General features: G+C 42.7%; 1 non-coding gene across 1 annotated transcript; it reads left to right on the top strand.

The window, feature by feature from the left end:
* Nucleotides 1-223: 223 nt before the first annotated feature.
* LOC147933102 (small nucleolar RNA R71) lies at nt 224-330 on the top strand. Its single transcript, XR_015576828.1, has one exon. It is a non-coding gene; the product is annotated as a small nucleolar RNA R71 (small nucleolar RNA).
* Nucleotides 331-11,507: the final 11,177 nt, after the last annotated feature.

Genomic DNA, 11,507 nt, shown 5'->3' with positions numbered 1-11,507 from the left:
CAAATCCTTCTTGTACTTGTCCTCTTGGTCAGTGGAGGTGGACCTTATGGTTCTGTCATAGTCCTCATTGTAATTGCCATCTGACTGAGCAAGGTTCTCAACTAATTCCCATCCTTCTTCCACATTCTTGTTGAGGAAGTTGCCATTAGAAGCTGTATCAAGAAGCATTCTGATCTTGGGAAGCACTCCTCTGTACAAAGTACTCAGTAGGGAATCATTGCTGAAGCCATGGTGAGGACACTGAGTATGAAATCCTTTAAACCTCTCCCAAGCTTCACAAAAGCTCTCATTGTTTCTTTGAGCAAACCTAGAAATTTCATTCCTCAATCTAGCAGTCCTTGCATTGGAGAAGAATTTTGCCAAGAAAGCCTTCTTGCAAGCATCCCATGTGGTTATTGCTCCAGTAGGAAGAGTCTTCTCCCAAAGGTGAGCCTTGTCTCCAAGTGAGAAGGGGAATAGCCTTAGCTTGAATCCATCTTCACTTACTCCATTAATCTTTGTGAGACCACATATTCTATCAAATTCATCAAGGTGGTCTAGGGGATCCTCCATTGGCAACCCATGGAACTTGTTGGCTTGGATCATGGAGATTAATCCACTCTTGATCTCAAAGTTATTGTTGGCAACAGTTGGAGGCACAATACCAGCTCTTTGGTTGTGGGTGTTGGGTGCATCTCCAGCACCAATGTTCCTTGATCTTGGAACTGGATCTTGTTGCTCCATGATGACTTGATCCTCTTGCTGTTCTGGAACTACTCTTCTTTGCTTATGTCTCAAACCCTTTTGTAGCCTGTGGATGTTGTCAATAGGCCTTTAAAGATTGTCTTTGCCCTTTGACCTTGTGTGCATCAACAAACACGAGTACAGACTCGAACAGGTACACGGTCGAGCGTAAGCTCGAGTGGGTGGTTTAGTCGACTAGGAAGTGGTGTCTATTTGTATACGGCTTCTGACTCGATCAAGTGCTCGATCACTACTCGGTCGAGTGGTGGTCGAGTGGGTGGTCGAGCTAGTACCTGAAACTCAAGACAGCCAAGAAAAAGAAGATTCGAGTTCAGCAACTTCACATGTGGATAAACGAACTTAATCTTAGACTAATAATGATCCTAAATGTCACAAAAACACTCTCAAATGGGTAACGGCGCCAAATTGAAACACATATATTTGTGGGTGTGAATGATGAATGTATGGAATGGTGAGATATGAATGAATGGATGGCAGGGTGTTTCAATTCCCCTTATGCAATTGTAGTACAAGAGGTGTCAATCCAATCTGAGAGTTTGCAAGCAATCATGATGTGCATATATGTCTAAGTCAAGCCAAATGCAAAGGATGTTTATCACGAACAATCCTATGATGAAATGTAAAGTGCAGAAAGTAAAAGCTACTAGAACTAGATGCTAAATGTAAATGGAACAAAATGATTATGATAATTATGAAGCTAGAACAGAAATAGAAACTATGGTAATGAACTAATGTAAGGCAAGTAATGAACAGGACACTAAGTAAATGCAACAGAAATGCAACTAGAATGAGACAAGAGATAAGACAGGACAACTACAAATCATAAACCAAAGTTCTGGGGATGAACTCGAGCAAGCACTCGATCGAGTGTAGATCGAGTGCAGGGTCGAGCTGGACAAACGCGAAAAACAGAGCAACACAAGAAAAACAGAGCAATATGAAAGCGAATCAAACAACAAGCAAGCAGCAGGATTAAGATTAAGAAATCAATAAACAAGGAAGGTCTTGAGGAGGGATTCATGGGCTGGACTAATGATTGAGGTCATCTAACTTGGTCAACAAATCTCAAACAACTTGAGCTAATCTTTAAACATATATTTCTAAGACATGTTTAATCCACTCTCATGGCAAGAAACAATCAAACTCATGCATCTCTAGACTTGTTCTCACAAAGTAAAGAATCTACACAAGCAGACATTAAGCAATATGTCAAATACCAAACAAGACCTCTAATCTCTTAGCAAGCCTAATGGTAAACTCTAGATCTAGCCTTATCTATGCTCCGTAAACATTGGTGTGATGCTAAGATGCTTCTAATCAAACCCTACCCTCTCAGTTATAGGATCAGCATTAAGAACATCTAGCCTAGAAGAGATCTACTACAATCAAGCTTGACCAAATCAAACAAACCTCAAACACAATCCAGCCTAACCCATCCTCAAGATCCTAAGCAACTACTCACAAGAACACATGATGAACATCAAAGTCATAAACCCAGAAAATACTGAAACTTGCATCAAATGAAAGATAAAGCAAAGATCTACAATATTAAAGAAGGAATCAAACACGAATTCTTATTATCTTGAAAGTTATGGAACCAACAAAATCCAAGAATCTTATGTTTTCTCCTTCAAAAGAAGGTACAAGATCTAAGAAAAATAAAAGTGCAAAAGGAATAATTCCCAAAAGGGTAAAAACTAGATTTTTGACTATCTAAAAAGCTGGACTCCTTGGTGGCTGCAGGGTACAAGCCCTTATATAGAAAAAGTAGTGGAAGCCCTAAAAATGCTAAAAGACAAAATAGCTAGGCGGCTCGGCCAACTCGACCTGGTGCTCGGTCGAGTGACCGGTCGAGTTGGCTTCTCTCGTGCATCTTCCACTCGGTCGAGTCCCTCTCTGCACACGGTCGAGTGTCTGGTCGAGTGGGCGGTCGAGTGGGACTCCGGACCTTGGTTCTTCAGCCTTAACTCTCTTGCTTTCCCTCATGATTGCTTCACTTCTCCTCAGCATTGCTTCCATGCTCCTTAAGCTCCAAAATCATCTGATTATGCATGAAAAGATGCAAATGCAATGCAACTATACTCTAATGCATGATTAGTCCTAAAGCTATGAAATAATGGTCAAAATGGATAGCAAAAAATGCAAAAGATGTGAATAAGCTAAGGGAAAACAGGGTATAATATATGAACATCACTCTACTTCCAGGATTGGATTCTGGGGCATCTCGTTCCTCCTTGTGATGTTGCCCATCCTCTGACAAGCATCACACTTGGTTATGAAGCTGTGAGCATCTTTGAACAAGGTTGGCCACCAAAGACTTGCTTGAAGAACCTTCTGAGCTGTCTTGAATGTGGTGAAGTGACCCCCATAGGTGGAGCCGTGACAGTGCTCAAGCACTCCCTGCACTTCCCCTTCTGCTATGCATCTTCTGAACAGACCGTCAAAAACTCTTTTGTACAGGTAGGGCTCATCCCAGAAGTAGTGGTTGACCTCCCTGAAAAATTTCTTCTTCCTATAGGGATCCATGTCCTCAGGAACTTCTCCACAAACCTTGTAATTCACGACATCTGCATACCATGGTGCAGTCTCAGAAGTGATCGCCATGCATCTGATTCTGAGGTTCTCAACCCCTGTGTCATGCATCCGCTCACAAACCTGGGCGACCAGAAGTTGTTCCTCAGGCATTGAATCATCTATGGGAACAGCATCATCAATCCTCATTCTAGACAAATGATCTGCAACTCTGTTTTCTATGCCTTTCTTGTCAACTATCTCCATGTCAAACTCCTGAAGAAGTAGGATCCATCTCAACAGTCTCGGTTTAGTATCCTTTTTCGAGTAGATGGATCTCAGATCAGCATGATCGTATACACAATGACCTTCGAACCCACAAGATAACTCCTGAATTTTTTGAATACAAACACAACTGCTAGGAGTTCCTTCTCTGTGGTAGCATACCTTCCCTGAGTCTCGTCTAAGGTGCGACTCGTGTAATAGATGACATGAAGCTTCTTGTCAATACGCTGTCCCAGAACAGCTCCAACTGCAAAGTCTGAAGCGTCACACATAATCTCAAACGGATGATCCCAATTCGGAACTTGAACTATGGGTGCCGAAACCAAGGCCTCCTTGATCTTGCTGAAAGCTTCTAAACATGCTGCATCAAATTCAAACTCAACCTCCTTGCACAGCAACCTTGTCAAAGGTCTTGCAATTTTTGACAAGTCCTGATGAATCTCCTGTAAAACCCAGCATGTCCCAAAAAACTCATGATGTCCTTCACTGTCTTAGGCGGTTGAAGCTGAACCATGACCTCAATTTTTGCCTTGTCAACCTCAATTCCTCTTTCAGAAATCTTGGGTCCCAGAACGATCCCTTTTTCAACCATGAAATGGCACTTCTCCCAGTTTAGCACCAGGTTCGTCTCCTCACATCGCGTCAATACCCTGCACAGATTTAACAAACAGGAGGAGAAAGTGGAACCGTATACAGAGAAGACGTCCATAAACACTTCCACTGACTCCTCAATCAAATCCGAGAAAATCGATGTCATGCACCTTTGAAAGGTGGCAGGAGCATTGCACAAACCAAATGGCATGCGTCTGTAGGCAAAAGTGCCATAAGGACAAGTAAATGTTGTCTTTTCCTGATCATCTGGGTGGATAGGGATTTGGAAGAATCCACTATACCCATCAAGGAAACAGTAATAAGGATGACTAGCTAGTCTTTCCAACATTTGATCAATGAAAGGAAGAGGAAAATGATCTTTTCTAGATACAGCATTCAACTTCCTATAATCAATGCACATCATATGTCATGTGATGGTTCTAGTTGGGAATAGCTCATTTTTTTCATTTTTGATGACAGTAATTCCTCCCTTTTTAGGTACACAGTGCACTGGAGATACCCAAGTACTATCAGAGATAGGATAGATAACTCCAGCATCAAGTAGTTTTAGGATTTCTTTCTTAACTACCTCTTTCAGATTAGGGTTCAATCTTTGATAGACAGGTTTTCACCCAGGGTATCAATTCCCTATGCAGTTGTAGTACAAAGGGTTATCAATCCAAATGGTTATCTATTGCTAGCAGGAAGGATATGATCAGTACAATACAAGTCAAGCCAAGCAGATAGGATTTTGGTTCTAACAGTCCTAAAATAAACAAAAGAAAAAAATATAAACAAAGAAACCACACGACCTAAGCACTCGATGCAAGCAATCGAGTACAGGATCGAGTGGGGTGATCGAGTATGCAAGTGAGATATGAACAGCTCGAGGTATTACTTGATACAGGTTATCGTGTACCTGATCAGGTAGGTAGTCGAGTAAGTGAAGAAAATGCAAACAATTAAAATATGAAAGTTCCTAAGGATGGGGGTAATCGAATCCTAAGTGCTCTAGACCAGTACAGATGCCTTACATGCCTCAGGCAATTATTTCCTAGACAATGAACCTCTAAAACCTTGTCACCACACTCTCGCACTAGCAACAATCAACCTTGAACACATTACCACACTGTGGCACTAGCAATATGAACAAGCAGGCATTAAGATCGATCCATTATTGTTAGTAGACTCAGACTCATCTAATTTCTTACTCAGAGTCAAGTAAACCTCTAGCATTGGCTAAATCAAGCACTTTATCTACTCCTTTTGACCTATAGCATTGGTAAACGCCCTAGATCTAATCTCAACCTCTCGGTCTGTTGACAGCATTAAGAACACCAACCTAGAAGGAAATCTATCAATCATTTACAATCAACTAAGGCATCCTAACCGATCAAGAACACAAAATCATCTATCCCATCCCTAGAAACTTTACTACACTACTCGGACATAGAAACGAATAACAAAGCAACAGAAATGAATGAAAATGACATTGTATTAAAAGATAGAGTAGAGTAGAAGGAGTACAAGATAGAAATCTACGAAAACTACAAAATAAAAATGCAAAACGAAAAGAAAATGTTTGAGTAACTCAATTCTCTCACAGAAGCTCTCGCTCTCTGGTTTGAGGGTCTGCGGCGTGCTCGTTTGCGAGCTAGGGGAAGAGGGGGTTTATATATGGAAACCATTTGACCTAGCTTCCCAGACCTGCCCGATGGTGTACTCGATGGTGTACACGAGGGTGAAGTCGGGTTACTCCTCGGGTGGATCTTCGGGTTGCTCTTTATGCTCTTGGATCCTCCTCGATCGTGTTGGGGTTCAGACTTGTTCTTGCAGCTCGATGGCTCCTTCGGGTACATGCTCGAGTTGTCCTTGTTTTCCCCCATTTTTGGCTCTTTAGCACCTATTTTCATCCAAAATATGCAAATGCAGAAATGCAACACCCTAAATGCTCTAAAAGTGAATTCTTACAGTTAATGACCTAAAAATGCTAAGTTAGAAGTATGAACAATGCAAAATATGGACAAAAATGGATGCTAAAAACATATAAAAAGGAGAGTTATCAGACCCCCAAACTTAAATCTTGCTAGTCCTCTAGCAAGGAAGTAAGAGGGTACGGTTTGAAAGTGGGGACTCATAACCTTAAGATGCTAATCGAAAGATTCAAGCTATAGTCCTTAAAGATAGTTTAATGGTGCTAAGATCAATCAACATACTTACAAATATTTTTCTATGCTTATCACCATGCATCAATCTAGCTCAACCTCCAACTAAAGATAAAGAACATCTCTTTCCCATTCAATTAAGTGTTTGGCGAATTCTTGCAAATGGAAGGTGAATCAAGCTCAATCGGTTTCAAGGGTAAGGCTTTTTAGCAAGGTGGTTTCAAACAAATTCTTTGGGTGGTTTTCTCTCAAAAGAAGGAATGCTAGACAGTTGTGAAAACTATCTAAGACTGAGAACAATTTGGGCATACAAAGCTTAACTCTTGATGATCTACCCTTTTCTCATTCACACTTTTTTTTTTATTTAAACCCTCTAGAATTAAACTATCCACATCCTTGATTTTAACTCTTTTTTACACCCTAAGGTTTAGACTTTTAGACTTTAAATTTCTAGCTCTTTTGTTTTTTTCTTTTTTTTTCTTTCTTTGCTAAACTTCTAATATAAATACATATCTTTTTCTTTCTTTCTAGGAGACTATAGCAAGAATTTTTTTTTTTTTTTTTTTTTACTTAGAGACTTAGAGCTAATTGATTCTAACCTTAGGGATTTTTTCTTCTCTTTTTTTTTTTTTTATTTATTCCACAACCCAACCCCAAATAAACATTCTAACCACCTATCTTTCAAAACGGAATCTATTAGCTAGTTCAAATTCTAACTTAGCTAAATCAGGAGGCAGTTCTTTGTTGTTCTCAATATACTCAAGGTTTCACAACCTATAGCACAATGAAAGAGGCCTCACTCAACAATTCACAACAAGGTTTGAAAGAAAGGTTTGGGTTCATGGGTAGGACAAATAAATCGGGTTAAACGAAAAGATTGGTAAAAAGTGGAGTGCTAACCCGAGTTTAGAGTTACCATGAGCAAGTATTCAAGTTCCATAAGCAAGACAATTAAAGTTCAAATTAAATCCAATAATATAAAGATGTTCTAATGTTCAAGCAAGCAGTCGAGTTCCTCCTAGCGGTCCGCTTCTCCCCATCCAAACTGGTGCTTGTGCCGAGGTAGAAGCTGAGGCACAGCTTGCCTTGTCTTGCAACTCCTTGATTTGACCTCTCATTGTCTTCACCGAACCAGCAAGATCTTTTACCTTCTTCGCCAAGAACTTGTTCATCCTCTTCAGCCATCCGATCCTCTTGTAAGCTTCCCTCACTCCAACCGGTTGTTTTTGAGAGCACACATACTCCTCAAAATCGAATTCCTCCGAGCTATCTCCTTGTCTCTGCCCAGTCTGCTCTCTCTTCTCAGCTTCGGACTCCTCCTCCGGGTTGTACAGCTCTTCCAACGGTGGTGCGAAGTCAATGTTGTTTTCCAGCCGAACCTTGGTGCATATGACATTAGGTAGAACCATTTGAGCAGCTCCGGCGGTTGGATGGACAAACTTAAGCAGCATCATGTCATTAGGCCTCTCATAGGCCAAAAATATCGCTAGCACGAGGTAATCCGCATCCAGCCATCTTGGTTAGTGCACAATTCCCTTTAAAGGCACATCGCATGCCACTAGAATCGGTGTGACTAGTTCCCCAATAGAGATCTCTCCGCCTCCTTCTCTTCTTTTCACGGCCCACGATTTCAGGTAGAGGAATTGATCGAGTAACACAAACACCATACTAGTATCAGCAACATCTCCTACTAGTGGTGTTCCATCCCTAGCGCTATCCAAAACTCCACACAGTGCAATATCTAACAGCTGGAGCTCATGGTCGTTCACATTCACAGTCTCTTTTCTAGCAAAAAGAGTGCATGTGAGGGACTTGTGAAAATACCTCAAGACAGGGCTCCTTATTTGAGCGGATTTGGAGCTTGTGGACTTGTAGGGGTTATTGTCTCCTATTGTCAGCCATAGGGACCTCATTTCCTCCTTGCTAACCTCCATCCCTTCTCCACTACCAGCTTTGAAGCCATACAGCTTCTCCATCTCTTTGAAACTGAGTCGGTAGTCCTTGTTCCTCACGGAGAAGGTGATGAAACCGATCCCCCCATCGGGTAGTAGGGTCGGGTGGTCCTCGAAATAGTGCAGCTTCAAGGTCGAAAGGAAGTGGACCGTCTCCTCCTCATATGCTTCGAGGTGGGATCGCATCATCTGGCCCAGGTGGCACATGTCGAACAGAAACTCGACATCCCTTGCGATGCCCAACATCTTCATGGTCTCACGGTGAGGGTATCGGATACCAACGAAGCTCATCTTCCAGAAGACTTTGAATAGTCTTGCCGGAGTATCCACCTCCTTCTGCTTTAGCCTCCGCGAGGCTTGGCTGGTCCTCTCTCTCTGCTCCTCTTCTCTCTCTCTTCCTCCTCCTCAGCGTGTTGATCTTCTTCCTCAACCGCTCTCTCAAATATCTTCTCAGCCTTCTCTGAAGCCGGTCTCTTCTCCCTTGCAACCGCGGCTCTGCTCCTTGATCGAGAGGTTTGGATCTCCCCTTGCTCTTCTCCCCCAGCATCTGAATCGAGCTCCATAAGGTCGGTAAGGGTCTTTTTGGACGTAGACAGGTCCCTACGTCGAGGAGAACAGCGAACAGCACTCGCCATTGGACTCGGTGATTGAACTCGGGGGCCTACTCGATCGGTTACTCGAGTATCGGATCGTGTGGTATATCGGGTTGACCATCGGGTTGGGGAGGCAAAACGTCCAGCCAACGGTTGGGAATGTGGAACGTTTCCTCTCCCTTGAGACTCACGAACTTTGGCGGCATCATCTCCGGTTGTAGCAGCGGCGGAGGTCGATCTACTTCCCTTCCTTTGGTAAGTTTTAGCGGTTGGCTCCATGTTTGATTAATAGGTTAGTCCCAAAGAAATTGAATAGAGCTCGAGTTTCAGAGAGAAGAATAGAAACTTATGGAAAATAAAAAGCTTTAGAGTATAGGAGAGACTTATCGGTGGTGATGAGGGATTAGAGTATCGAAACCCCTTAAATAGGCTAGGGTTTGGTTGGTGGGCTTCACCGAGAGTGGGCTTCCTTGTGGAATTCAGACTCCACTCGCCACCCGAGCAGGGACACGATCAGGCGCGTCGAGTAAGGTGTTGGGTTGACCCTCGGGTTCCCCAATTTTCCTCTTTTCAATTTTCCTTTTTTTTTTTTTTTCTAAATTTGCAAAAATAGAAAAAATAAATAAAACAAATAAACTAAAATTTAAAAGATATCTTTGGGACTTCCTCCCAAGTGAGCTTGTTTTAAGTCACTAAGCTTGACTCTTCATGCTCCTTAAGCATGGGGTCCTTGTGGAAAAGGTTCTGGAATCCTCTCCACTGTAGCAGGCTGGTTCAACAGATTTTCTAGGTTTTGTCGAGGTTCTAAGGCATATGTGGTGTTGACCTCTTCAAGATGTTGCACCTTCCTTTGTTTGGTCTTTGTAGAGAAAGCTTGACCATCAATGGTTGGCCTCTTAATCCTTTTCTTCACATCAAACTCTATCTTGAAATGCTCACCATGCTCTATCCTGATCTTGCCTTGCTTCACCTCGATCACAGCATCAACTGTTGCCAAGAATGGTCTCCCTAGAATCAGTGGATCATCTGGTTCCTTGTCCATATCGAGGATCATGAAGTCGGTAGGCACTTCCAATCTTCCAATCCTGAGAGGCAGATTTTCCAGGATACCAATCAGATGCCTCACTGTTCTATCAGCCAGAACCAAATACAATTTACTTGGTTTAAAATCAGTGAATCCCATCTTGTTGGCAACCGACAGTGGCCTGATGCTAACTGAAGCTCCAAGGTCAAACAAACAGTTCTTGAAGATCTGAAGTCCTATCAAACACGACAAAGTGAAAGAGCCAGGGTCTTCAAGTTTTTCCTCAATCCGCAAACCAGGATCCAAGCATACCCCACTTCTCAGAATCTTAAAACCAATCTCCTTGACATCTTCCTTAACCTCATTTTCCAATCGAGCTGCTTCCTTGGCAGCTTCTTTCTGAAGCTCGTGTGGGGGCAAGAGCTTAGGTGGTGGTGCTTTATGCTTAGCCATTCACTCTGCAAGCGCCTCCAGCTGGATGTCAAGTGCAGCATTGAACATTTCCTCTAATCCCCTTCCTTTGTTGCAGGTGGTTGAGGCTTATCTATCTTTTCAACATCTACTCGATGCATCATCCGATCAACACCATCGTGTAGGTCATCGGGTTTCACTTCGGGTTGTTCTTCAGTTTCTGATTCTCGAACCAGTGCTCGATCATCAAGTCGATCAGTCTCTTCGGATGAAAGCTCGGGTTCATACTCGGATATATAGTGCTTGGCCTCATTTTTCATTGGGTGTTCCACATCCTCCCCATCTTGATCATCACTGTCCCCAGTGAGGTAATCCTCATAGTCATCATCAAGGAAGATGGCTTGAGCAGTCGCATAATCCTTAGGGTTTTGAACAGCCTTACCTGGGAGTTGGTTGATCTTTGGGGCTGGTTGGTTGTTGTGGTGGCCTTCCAGGTATCGAACTTTTGTGTTGAGTGATTCGTACTTGGCATTGAGATCATTGTATCATGAGTCGATCTTGTTGCTCATCTCTGCGAACCGTTTCGCGATGTCCATAGAAGCTATAGCCTGATTCTGAATCATTTGCTGAATGAGACCGAGTAACTCAGCTTCTTGTGATTGGTTTGGTGGACCTTGTTGTTGTTGGAATCCGAGTGGTTGGTTGTAGGTTCCTGAGTACTGCTGCTTAGGTGCATAACCTAGGTTGTACTGGACAAAAGGCTTCTGTTGGACCTAGTTCCCTTGAACTGCAGATGGGTAAGTTTGGTCCTGAGGATTCGCAACATTCAGGTTCCGATAAGACAGATTCGGATTCGGCTTGAAGTTGTTATACCCTCTGTTGTAACCTCCTTGGTTGTTGATGTAGCTGCATAGTCTCCCCATCTTGTTGTAGAAACTGCTCTTCCTCTGATATAACATGAACATGCTTTTGCTGGTTGAGGAGCTGATCAAGCTTGTCATTGAGGGCTTTCATGTCCCTCTTGTACTTGGCATCTTCCTCTCCTGGAGATTGCACAGAGCGATCATATTCCTCATTGTAGTTGCTATCAGATTGAGCCAAGTTCTCAACTAGGTCCCAACCTTCATCGACATCCTTGTTGAGGAAGTTACCATGACTTGCGGTGTCCAGCAACATCCGTATCTTGGGAACCACTCCTCTGTAAAGTGTCCTCAGCAATGAAGCATTACTG

This window comes from Camelina sativa, chromosome 12, assembly GCF_030686135.1.
Source record: "Camelina sativa cultivar CO46 ecotype springtype chromosome 12, ASM3068613v1".
Lineage (NCBI taxonomy): Eukaryota > Viridiplantae > Streptophyta > Magnoliopsida > Brassicales > Brassicaceae > Camelina > Camelina sativa.
The sequence above is the reverse complement of the archived record's forward strand: the minus strand, read 5'-3'. Positions and strand labels throughout refer to the sequence as shown.